Here is a 12,178-nt window from a genome sequence, read left to right as displayed (position 1 = left end):
CAATGGTTTTCTCATGGTCTCTCCCCTCTGTCTCCCCCACCCCCCCTCCAGGTCCAGGGACAACGGTGGGCTACAACACGCTTGGCCACTGCGTCTTCCTGGAGGACGGCATCGAGCAGCGCAAACACGCTGTTCCACAACCTTGGGCTTGTTGGGACGCGGCCTGCACCCTTCTGCCCACCGACCCGCAACGACACCCTCTGCGACCGCCCTCAGGGGACCGGGTGCACCCGGGGTACACGCCCTCGCCCAGCACCGAGTGCAAGTAGGTGGACCTCAGCATCACATAAAGAGGTTCAATGGCACCATGTACAATTTTGCTTGTCATAAGATGACAAGCATAAATGTATTTTGCTTGTCTTAACTGTAAGGCGACCTTGAGTGTTTATGAAAGGCGCCCTGAAACAAAATGTATTATTATTTAATATAGTATTATAAGTATTGGTCCATGTCCAAGGTTAGACATGTGGCTTTCAGAGCCGAGTACCGAGTAGTACAAGTACAGGTCAGAAATATAATGCAATTAAATGTATTTATTGAAGGTCGCTTTGGATAAAAGCGTCTGCTAAATGCCCTAAATGTAAATGTAAAAAAGGAATCCGACAAAAGATATATGCAGAACATGTTTCTAGCTACACAATAAGAGCGTGTAAAGAGTCAATAAGAGCATATACAGACAGAAATCTAGATTAAATGCAAAAAGGGCTGAATAACACGATGTCAGTGAGGATGGAGGAAGTACAGGCGTGCATGGGGAGAGAGATAAGAGGCTGCGTGGGTAAACAACAGGGATAAATATCGTACTAGGTCAAGGTTCTTCCCTGACCCGGGTGGGCTGGTGTTTTACTGGGTGGAACAATCACTGTTATTGCATAACGGATTTCAAAGCAGTGCAGGGAAGCCTTCTAATAAATTAAAGGATTCACAGTGAGGATTTTGTTAATTAGTGAATGTCCGGAGTAAATACAGAACATCCTATTCAAACTGAGGTTGCGGTGAAACTTGTCAATGCGACACAGCAAACGCAAAAATGCAAGCCAACTGTGCAAATAAGGAACTCAAAAGCTTCATCACCAGAAATAGATTTCATTGAGCGGTGAAAATAGACAAGGCAGTCAGGCAGCATACCCGAAATGGCGCAATTAGCATTTCACGCAAGGTAAGTAATGAGCTGCTGCTGGAAATAGACTGACCATAATCCAGCGCAGTTTCAAGCTCTCTGGGGAGTTTGAGGTTTTGAGAGAACTGCACTCGTAAAGGAAAACAAACAAAACAGCAAGCTGTTAGGACAGGAGACATGTAGGACCATAGGAGATGTGAGATACTGGGATAGTGACTTTATCTGAGAGGAGTTCTGCAGAAATTAGAGAGAGGATGTTGTTCATGCTGTGTGGCTCATAGGGTCTTCAGGAGATGGCGGTACAGCAGGAGAACGGCTGAGCACTGGGGGTCTTGGAGAGGGGGGGGGGGGGGGGGGGTCATTCGGTCACCAGGGGATATCTGAGGAATTCCTCAAGCACATCAGACAGGCAACTCGGTGTGGAAGAGATACTGCGAGGACACACTGGCCAATGTTAGCCGTGTGTGGCCGAGATAGCAGTGGACAGGCTTATCCACACAAAAACAACCTCTCATTCCCATGGGGGATCACTCTGTTTGTTTTACCCACCAAAAAAATGCCTCTGTTTGAGTGAGGCTTAGAAATGTCCACTAGGGTGGGTGTGTCCGTGTGTCCGTGTGTTTGTCTGGATTTTGATGAGTTTTGTCTGTGTGTATGCGTATCGCTGATTGTGTTGTCTTTCAGGGCAGTCTCAACCTTCTGGATCGCCAACCCGAACAACAACCTGATCAGCAACGCGGCCGCTGGTTCTCAGGTAACTTCCCGTTCTTCAGATCGTCCTTTCCGTCAGGTTGAGTATCACACCGTTTACCCTCCTGTGAGAACGTGGAACCGACCGCGCGGCTCTGCTAACAATAAAAGGGGACTTTGTGTTCCTTATCACACACTGATCCTGGACAATGTTTGTGTGCTGTAAAGGAGAGCACTTGCGAACAAAAACCCTTCCCCAAAGATCCCCCCTGACTACTACTGTGAGGTGGTCTGTTTGGGAGTAACGTAAAATAACATTAATATAATTTCTGATAAATGAAAAGGCAACAAACCTAGATCCGCTGGGGACGCACACAGTAGATTAAAGGGACGGTCGCTGGCTTAGTTGTTGCCTCTCCATCTCTGGGTCCGTCCACCTGGACTACAGACACACGGTCCAATCAAAGAGACCTCATCATACCGTGCTCAGCGGGGTTTAACCTCCGATCGGGACCTGGAACAAACGAGAGAGAACCCGCTCTAGAAGATATCCGCTCCCTGTGAAGAGATAGATGTACTTTATTGGCGGCAACACAACCACAATTCGATGAACCCTTGAAGCAGATGATTGCATTGTGACTTAAAGGTTGTGTTTTCAGACACAGATAAGGGTTAGGGAGCCTGTTGAAGTATGCTTACAGGTATACTGTGGATGGTTCAGGGTTTCGAATTCGAAACCTTTTGGCGTGGGTTCGACCTGTTGGCCATCCACTCCCTAGCAAACCTCGAGCTGTTCCTTAAAGGTTGGGTATGGGATTTGCGAAACGCCAGCAGATTTTGAATATACACAACTCAAATGGTCCTACCCCCTCTCCTTCAACGCTGACTCTGACTCCACCCATTCCAAGTACATGGACGCGCAATCATGCACGAGCGAAACACAGATGCGCGAGAGCGAGCCATTAGCTAGTTAGCTAGCTCCAGTAGCTACTGGAAATCATTGGCTGGAGTTTTTCAAACCCTGCCCGTTCCACAGATGATTGACTTGTTTAGTTTTCATGTCAGTACTTCTAACTCAGTGGCTGTAAGTGGGTTATGATAAGGATTTCAAGTAATTTTGCAAAAATGGCCAAAAAAGAGAATTCCATAGCCAACCTTTAAGAGCTCTCCTTTAAGGCCTTGTCCTCTCTGTATTGGCCGTGAGCTCCCACTTAGAGCATCAGCAGTCCCCCGCTCTACCCAGGGTTTACATCTACATCTATATTCACATTTACAGTTACATTGAGTGCGTTTAGCAAATGCTTTTATCTAAAGCGTTTTACAACAAATACATTTGTCAGAAGAAAGAGAAACAACAATATATCGCTGTCGGTACATTAAGGATGTTCATAGAACGAAGTGCCAAGCACTAACATCACTGGGTTAACAATAGCTAGGGTAAGATGCTAAACACCTCAGTAAATAAAGGTGTGTTTCTTTTAAGGCTGGGCAAAAGCGATTAATCGCATAGTTTGGTGAGTTAACGCGCAATTAATCCCACTTTTAAAATTCGATTTTAAATCCACTCCAATTGAAGTTAAATGAGTTTATCAAATGGAATGACACATTATCATTTATACCAAATGTACTTAATAAGCAAAAACTAGACCAAGTGATCTTGAGGGAGTTTTATTGACTCACTCGGTGTGGGTGAGATATGAAACTTAAGGGACACCACAGATTGGTTGCAGTAAGACACCTACTGCAAGTGTGATTGAATCTAAAGTAAGTGGAACTAAAAACAAAAAAAAATTCTGATATGAATGTTGACATTCTGTGTCCAAAAACCTTTCAAAATCAAAGTAAAATAAAATAAACGTGCGTCAACTTGTATTAATCGCATTAAATAAGAGTGCGTTACAGTGTAATTAACGTGTTAACTTGCCCAGCCCTAGTTTTTTTTTTTTAAATCCACTCACCCTCTGTGTCCCCCAGGACGCCGGCATCTGGTTCGTGTTCCACAGCGCCTCCACGGGGGACTCCCAGGGCCTGGTGCCCGAGACCAAGGCCGAGCTCACCCCCCTGGGCATCTTCTACAACAACCGGGTCCACTCCAACTTCAAGGTACCGCCGCCCTAGTGGTCCGTGGCCGCCGCCCAGCCGGCATCGGGTCCGTCCTAAACACCCGTAGACCGGGCCGAACCAGCAACTACACTGCCCCGCTCCATCAAAGCCTTGTGTACCTCGTCAAGGCTGTTTAAGGGGTCCTTGGTTTGGGTTGGTTTTCAGCGAGAGCTTCTAGCTTTTGAGTGATAAACATTTTTGCAAAGGATATGGCGCACTGTTGTGATGTGTCTCATCCTATTGCTTATAGAATTGCCTATGGATGGTTTTGCTTAGGTTACGGTATCAAAATAGTTTAAATTAATTAAAATTGAAATAGCTAATATTTATTACTACTTTTTTATTACTTGACACTCAAGACTTGAATCACGCATTGCACAAGCAATGGAGGCAACCACCTTCCCTGTTCCCTGAGTCCCACAATGCGGCTCTGTGGGCTGTGTGTAACATAATAACAGCTAGGCAGGTGAACTGTAAGCTCTTTGTCTGCTCCGGCTGAAGGAGCCTCTCGGAGGGCCTGGAGGCAGTCTGAGCCCCTGAGGCGGTACTTAAGCCATACCCAGGACTGAGGCAACGGAGCACAGCTTTCCACAATCACTAATGCACATACTTTATGATTCATATGCATTCATATGCATTGGTGTACAAGCGGCCCCAGCTGGTGGTTTTCCATCAAATGGTCAAAAAATCCGGATGCATATATATATATTATATATATATTATATATATATATAGAGAGATCTCAATGTAACGCAGACGAGGTGGGATTCTGGTCATTCATGAAATGTCAGCCCTTGCAGCGATGTGACAAAATATGAATGCTCTTATTTTTTTGGGAGCTCCGGGTTTAAATTTAGCCCCGGTCTATTGGCCCTGCTCTCTGGAACACATAGTGGCACTCTTGTGTCTGAGTGGGTCAACAAAGAAACGTGTGTGTCTGTGTGTGTTTGTGTGCGTGTGCGTGCGTGCGTGCGCGTGTGTGACGGGGGAACCCCTGCATGGACCGCATTTAACAGCGTCTCTTGTTGTTGTGTCCCCCCCCCAGGCTGGACTGTTCATTGATAAAGGTGTGAAGACGACCAACGCCACGGCGAAGGACCCCAGGGAGTACCTCTGTCTAGACAACAGTGCCAGGTGTGTGTGCATTCTGCAGGTATCTTCTTTACACCACAGTGTTTGCAGCAGGGCTGAGCCATCCCAGTGTGTGCTAACCACCGTCCCTGCAATGTAATCCACTCCAATGTAATCGAAGCCGGGTGCTAAACACGGAGCGTTTTCCAGTCCGTGGTCAGACGCCACAGTGCACCACACACCGCCAGGGTTGCCAGGTATGCGCGCTGCCTGCCTTGTTTACCCAAGACCATAGCCTACACATTTTAGCAGGTTTTGCGGTCGTTGGCCACAAAATGTGTGCATTAGGATGTGGTGTAAAGTAAGGTCAATATTGAGGTACAGTATATGCGGTCCGCTGGGTATTTGTTTGTGTTTCGCTCCGACCTCGTAGTACTATATGATAATTCAGCGTTTTTTGGCCGTCGGTGCGTGTCCACGTGCGTTGATATGGGCCACGTGACTGCGAGGAGAGATACATTACCATACGACTACTATTTTGGTTGAGGCTGGTTCTTATTGACAGAGAAAACAAGGCTTCACAGATAGAGTTTCCCTTTCGCTCGCTACTCAAACACAGCCCCTTCCAGATGGAAAAAAAGGAAAAAAAGATTACATCTCTGCCAGACCGTGTGTGTGTGTGTGTGTGTGTGTGTGTGTGTGTGTGTGTGTGTGTGTGTGTGTGTGTGTGTGTGTGTGTGTGTGTGTGTGTGTGTGTGTGTGTGTGTGTGTGTGTGTGTTTGAACGAGGAACACTATTCCTGTGCCCAGTTTTCTCGAGTTTTGTGAAGAAGAATGTAGAAAGAAGCCAGACAGATTCACTAATGTGCATTAGTCTCAGACCCCCAGACGACCAATCAGAGCAAACGAAACGTGTCACACAAGAGCGGCAGCCATCTTGGTTGTTTATGTAAATTCATCATCGGCTCTGCCATTGGGCGCTCCTCTGTACGGTCATCATATTAAACCCGCCCCGTCTTAAATAAAGGGTTTTGATTGGCCCGACCCAAGCCAGTCCTACTAGGAGTCTGTCACAATGGAAGCAGGGCCAGAGTGAATAAAACATGAGCACACAGATTCATGTGGTTCCCAGGTTATATGATAATAATGTGTAACATTTAGAAAGTGTGTTTTGTGCGTTTGTGTACGTGTGTGCGTGTGAGTTGGTGTGTGTGTGTAAGTGAGTGTCTGTGTCTGTTTGTAAGTGGGTGTAAGTGTGTGTGTGTGTTTCTGTTTTTGTCTGTGTTTGTATCTGTGTGCGTGCCCTTGGCCCCACCTGACGTACGGCGCGCGTTTCCTGTGTGTTCAGATTCCGGCCGCACCAGCACGCCGACCCCAGCCGTCCGCGCGTGGCGGCGGTCATCGACACGCTCATCTCCTTCAAGAACAACGACCTGGGGGCCTGGATCCGGGGAGGGGACATCATCATCAGGAACTCTGGGTGAGAGGGCCGCCTCCATGGGCCCCGGACCCACCACTGGGGCCACCCACTGGGGACCACTGTTACCAGCTGTATGGCTGCCATGGACCCACCCCTGGGAGTGGGTGTTATATCTGTGTGGCTGTCATGGACCAACCAGTGGCCACTGGTGTTAACAGCTGCATGGTTGCCATTGATGGTTTACATTTTTGGTGTTGCTCTTGATTACGTATTAAAACAACAACACTAAAGAAATCGTAAACCTGATCCAGTGGTCAGTGGTGGTCGTTTTGAGTCTGTTTTATTGGTTGATGCTCATATTTCCTCTATTGTTGACACAGGTTTGCAGACAACGGAGTGGGCCTGTCCTTTGCCAGGTGTGTGCGCTTCACCTCTTAATGTGTGTTCATTGAACCTTGAGGATTCACTGCGGCCTTGCCAACCAACTTCCAGGTGTTTGCCAAGAACCGGCTGTGATTGATAGATACTGGGCACACAGCAGAAGCCTTAGATTACCGTTGACCTCAAACCTCTCTCCTCTTTCTCGCTTTGTCATTGTCTCTCTCTCTTTGTCATTGTGTCTCTCTCTCTTTGTCATTGTGTCTCTCTCTCTTCCTCATTCTCTCTGTATCTCTCTCTCTCACTCTCTCTCTTGCTCGCTGTCTCTGTCTCTGTGTGTTGCTATCTTGATTCTCTCTGTCTGTCGGTCTGTCTTGCTCTCTTGTTTTCTCTCCCTCTGTCTTTCCTTTTTTGTCTCTCTCTCCCTCTGTCTCTCTTCCTCTCCCTCTATGTCTTTCCTTTTTTGTCTCCCTCTATCTCTCTCTTCCTCTCCCTCTATGTCTTTCCTTTTTTGTCTCTCTCTTCCTCTGTCTCTCTTCCTCTCCCTCTATGTCTTTCCTTTTTTGTCTCTCTCTGTCTCGCTCTTCCTGTCGCCCCGTCTCTTCCTCTCGCCCCGCTCCTGTCTCTCTCTCCCTCTCTCTCTCTTCCTGTCTCTCAAGCTCAGTAACGCCTGCACCACCCGTTCACCCTTCACCTCCATTATCTCCCACTAAATCAATCGGTGCGCGCTAAATATAATCCCTGGCCGGTCCTTGACACTCGGTCTCATCGATGTCTCCCTCCTCCCCTCGCTCTGTGCAGCGATGGCAGTTACCCTAAGGATGAGGGCTCCAGCCAGGAGGTGAGCCAGTCCCTGTTTGTGGGCGAGAGCCAGAACCGGGGAACCAACGGGGGGCAGAACAAGTACTGGGGCCTGGGCGGCTCCGATGGGAAGATGAGGACACTGCCCAGAAACAGGTGAGAGAGAAGGCTTGAAGAAACAGCAATAAGTGATTTTGATAACGCTTTTATTCAATATGGCAAGCATGAGGTGGGATTATTGTAGGATAACAAGCACATGAATGCACAGAAAGCCTCTTAATGAAGATAGATTTAGCTAATGAGAGTTGTTTGAGAGTTACTGAGAGTTATCTTTGACGCTCGTAGCGATGGCAAAGGAAGGAAAGAGTTTTACAAGTTTCTCAACTTTATATCCTCATATCATCAAAATGAAGTTATGACTCAACCCACTTCCTGAAAATGTGGTTTCCAGAGAAAAACAAGTGAACCGTGTCATTTAACATCTTATATGACTTCCTGTAGATGTGGTAGGCGTTTCGGAACAGGCGTTGTTTATTACGACGACCTCCATTTTGGAAGCATAGGAGCATTGGAATGTTTGTTACTATGTTAGCCATGTTTTTTTGGTCACTGTTAAGTTATTACTCTGAAATAACTGGTCATTATGGGGAGACATTGCTGTGTTAGACAGCGAATCTCATGCGAGACCTGACAAAACAAAGAAATTAGCATAGCCTTCGGGATTTTACAGTGCTGCATCGGTCCTGAGTCCTGTACATATGGCGGAGTATCGCCAGCAGAAAAAAACCATGATTCATTCTGGTACAAGCCCTATTTAAACACATGCTCTAGCCTGACTTTTAGCAAGGCTGTCGTGTAATGCGGTTCAACGCAGTGCGCTCTGTGGTCAAAAAAAGGTGTGAACTACATCCCTGTCGTCTGTCCTCACAGTGAGTCAGCCTCAGCTGGGCCTGTACGACCACAGACCCCAGACCGAGAGCTTTGTTCCATTAATTCGAACATGCCCCAGGCGCTGGCTTGTCAGGCTGCAGCCCGGCCTTAATCAGGCACGGTGGACCTCGATCCGGCTCCCTGTCCTCCCAGGAGCTCACTACCTTTCTGGGTTGCTGTCTTGTTCTCATTCTGTCTCGCTGAACGTGCCTCGGTGTTATACAACACAGACAAGAACGAACGCACGCACACACACGCACGCACACAAATTCTTTCTCACACACACACACACACAAGCGGCGTGGCTAATGGCTCCGTTTCCAGAGCTAGTCTACGGTAGCATCGATTTGACCGCCGGCTGTTAAGGTTAAATATTTAGTGTTTTACAAGGGCCATGACCTTACCGCTCTGCCTGGCCGTGATTGTGGTTCAACATGGTCAAGGCATTATTTCTGTTAAAAACATGTAAACACAACCAGGAGAACCCGCTTACCAAATTAGGCTCTGACCCCAGGAGCGACCGGTTGACCCCTTCGACTCTCATCGCAGTTAGCGTCTAATGAGATCTCCTTCTGTTGGGAGAGGCTGTCATAAATGGATTGCATTTATATATAGCGCTTTTACAATATGGCCAAACATTCACCCATTCATGCACACATTCACACACCGACGGCGGTATCAACCACGCAAGGCGACAGCCAGCGTGTTGGAGGCAGGGATCAGTGAACAGTGTTCACTGATCCCGCTCCAAACGCTGTGTCCCCCCCCCCCCCTCCCCCTCCCTTCCAGGACGTTCCCGATCCGCGGCTTCCAGATCTACGACGGGCCGGTGCGTCTGACCAGCAGCACGTTCCGCGGCTTCGCGCCCACGGCCGAGCGGCTCACCAGCGCCGTGGGCTTCAGCCTGAAGAACACCTGGCAGCTCACGCCGCGCAACAACCTGTCCCGCCTCCACTTCCACCCCAGTGTGAGTACAGCCCCGCCTCCAGACCGGCCAAGCCCCGCCTCCCGATCGGCCACGCCCCCCCGGTGAAGAGGGACGAGGCTAAACGTGTGACAGCAAATTAACAGGGCGATGGTATAGATGTGATGATGTTGATGATGCAGAGTAAGTGTTGCTAGACTACAACGTTTCCGCGCTTTTCCGCTTAGTATGCGGTGGTAATGTACGGAGTAGGGTGCGTGTGTAATGTGATTCAATAGTTGAATAGTTATAAGGCTTTTTAATTCAAAGCCCCTTAGATGGTTATCCTTTGTTGATACCATTGCCTGGATCATCCTATGATTTTAGTTTAAGCCTGCCTGTCTGTCTCTCTCCTCTCTCGCTCTCGCTCTCGCTCTCTCTCTCTCTCTCTCGCTCTCTCTCTCTTATATTTATATATATATATATATATATATATATATATATATATATATATATATATATGGTGCCTGCTGTTTTTGACAGTGTTTTCCTAGTCAACCCTTCACCCTCTGCGTTGCTCTCGACCCACACACAGCAGCTGTTGCTCTGCTGTGTTGGCGTGTTTCATTGGCAGAGCGCCCTCGTTTGTTCTTGCTTTCCCCTCGATGGCCTGGATCAGAGCTCAGTCTCTAGTTTCTGAGCTGGCACTTATCGGTAGAATAGCGTAGTAAGGGGTCGGATAGGTGGGAGGGGAGCGCTCCGTTGACGGATGACATTTTGGATATCTGGCGCCCCCTGTTGGTGGTCGAGTTAGTAGCACTGTTTAATGACGATTAAGATTTTTGCAGATTTGGAGCGTAATGTTGTATATAGAAAGACCAATCATCACAGTGTCATTTTTTATAGTGTACTGTTCCACCCTGTGCTGTGTTGAGACTAGTGTGTATTCAGAGACCCTAGGTTTGTTCATAAATATACATGTCTACTCCAGCCTTTGGTTTATTGTTCTGGGTGAATTGTTTATTGTCCTGGGTTCGGTGCCCTGGACCAGAATGTGGGAGGCACTCGCCACCCAAGCTGGCTTTCAGAACGCTTTTGAAGAGACGAAAGGCCGCTTTCGCCTGAACACGGAGCTTGCGTGCTCTACTATAGCGAAGGCTTCCGCTGGAACCAGGCTCTGATGCCGATGACTCGATCTTAACAGGACACTGAAATGTCTCTATTCAGAATCTAGTCTCCCCCCTTACCCCCTTGTTATTTTTTAATATATAAATCATATATATATATATATATATATATATATATATATATATATATATATATATATATATATATATATATATATATATATATATATATATATATATATATATATATATATATATATACATAAATTATATATATTATTTAATTATTTAGTTATAGATGATAGATGGTGTATATATATATGAATAAATCCTATATGTATATATATATATATATATATATATATATATATATTTATTTATTTATTTATTTATTTGATATACAGATGTATAGCAGCTATGTGTGTGTGTCTATAGTAGCACATTTAATTAAAAACACATCTCTCTCCCCCCGGCCCGTGGCCCAGGTGGGTCTGCGGGCGTTCTTCGGCCGGCCCGGCCAGTGGTTCGAGGAGAACGACCTGGACGGCGACAAGAACTCCATCTTCCACGACGTGGACGGCTCGGTGACGGGCCGCGCCGGCGTGTTCGTGGGCCGCGCCGACAACTTCCTGATCCAGCACCCCGCCTGCGCCAACCTGTCCCGCTGGAACGCCGTGGCCTGCAGCGGCCGCTACGCCCAGGTAGGGCGGGAGCGTGTGTGTGTGGGGGGGGGGGGGCTCTGTATTTGTATGGGGGTCTCTGTGTGTGTGTGTGCGTGTGTGTGTGTGTGTGCCAAGGGGTCTCTCTATCTGTGTGGGGTTCTCTGTGTGTATGTGTGTTTGCGTGTCTGTGTGTGAGGGGGGTCTCTGTATCTGTGAAGGGGTCTCTGTGTCTCTGTTTGTGTGTGGGGGTCTCTGTGTGTTTGTGTGTGTGTGTGTGTGCTCATTTATTTTGATTAATAGAATAAGATTCATGTTCTCCTTGCCTTATCCAATACATCCGATCGATCGATCGCCTTCTCTCAGCTGTCCTGCGAAGAGAGATTATAAATAACTGCAATCTCACACATAAACGCTTCATTTGGTAACCAAGGTGATGCTTGGGCAGGGTGTGTGTGTGTGTGTGTGTGTGTGTGTGTGTGTGTGTTCGCGCGCGTGTGCGTGTGCGTGAGTGTATCCAATAGGTCAGATCGATTGATTGCCTTCACTAAACTATCCCTGTTGGGAGATTATAAAAAAAATAGACTTTGGTATCCACGGTGATGCTGACAGAGTCGCACCCCCCTCCCAGGTGTACATCCAGACGCAAGGCGCCCCCAGCCTGACGCTGTCCATCATCAGGGACGAATACCCGCAGGCGCCCCTGCTGCTGCGGGGCACCAACAGCCAGGGGGCGCTGTCGCAGCAGTACCAGCCCGTCCTCATGATGAGCAAGAGCTACACGCTGCACTGGAGCGGCCTGGCGCCCCGCGACGTGGTGCTGTCACTCATCAACTACGACAGGTGGGCGGGGGCGAGGCTCGGTGAGGGAGGCGGGGCTTGTTGGGGGGGGGGGGGACTCGGTGAGGGGGGGGGGGGGGTGTAGGTGCTGCTCTGTGTGTGTTTGTGTGTACTAGCGTTTGTGTAGGTGTAGTGT

At 47.9% G+C, this 12,178-nt stretch overlaps 1 pseudogene; it reads left to right on the top strand.

The window, feature by feature from the left end:
- Positions 1–12,178, top strand: part of LOC130384305 (cell surface hyaluronidase-like) — a 19,983-nt pseudogene that overhangs the window by 1,112 nt on the left and 6,693 nt on the right.

Source organism: Gadus chalcogrammus, chromosome 6 (genome assembly GCF_026213295.1).
Source record: "Gadus chalcogrammus isolate NIFS_2021 chromosome 6, NIFS_Gcha_1.0, whole genome shotgun sequence".
Lineage (NCBI taxonomy): Eukaryota > Metazoa > Chordata > Actinopteri > Gadiformes > Gadidae > Gadus > Gadus chalcogrammus.
This window is presented reverse-complemented; position numbering and strand designations above follow the sequence as displayed.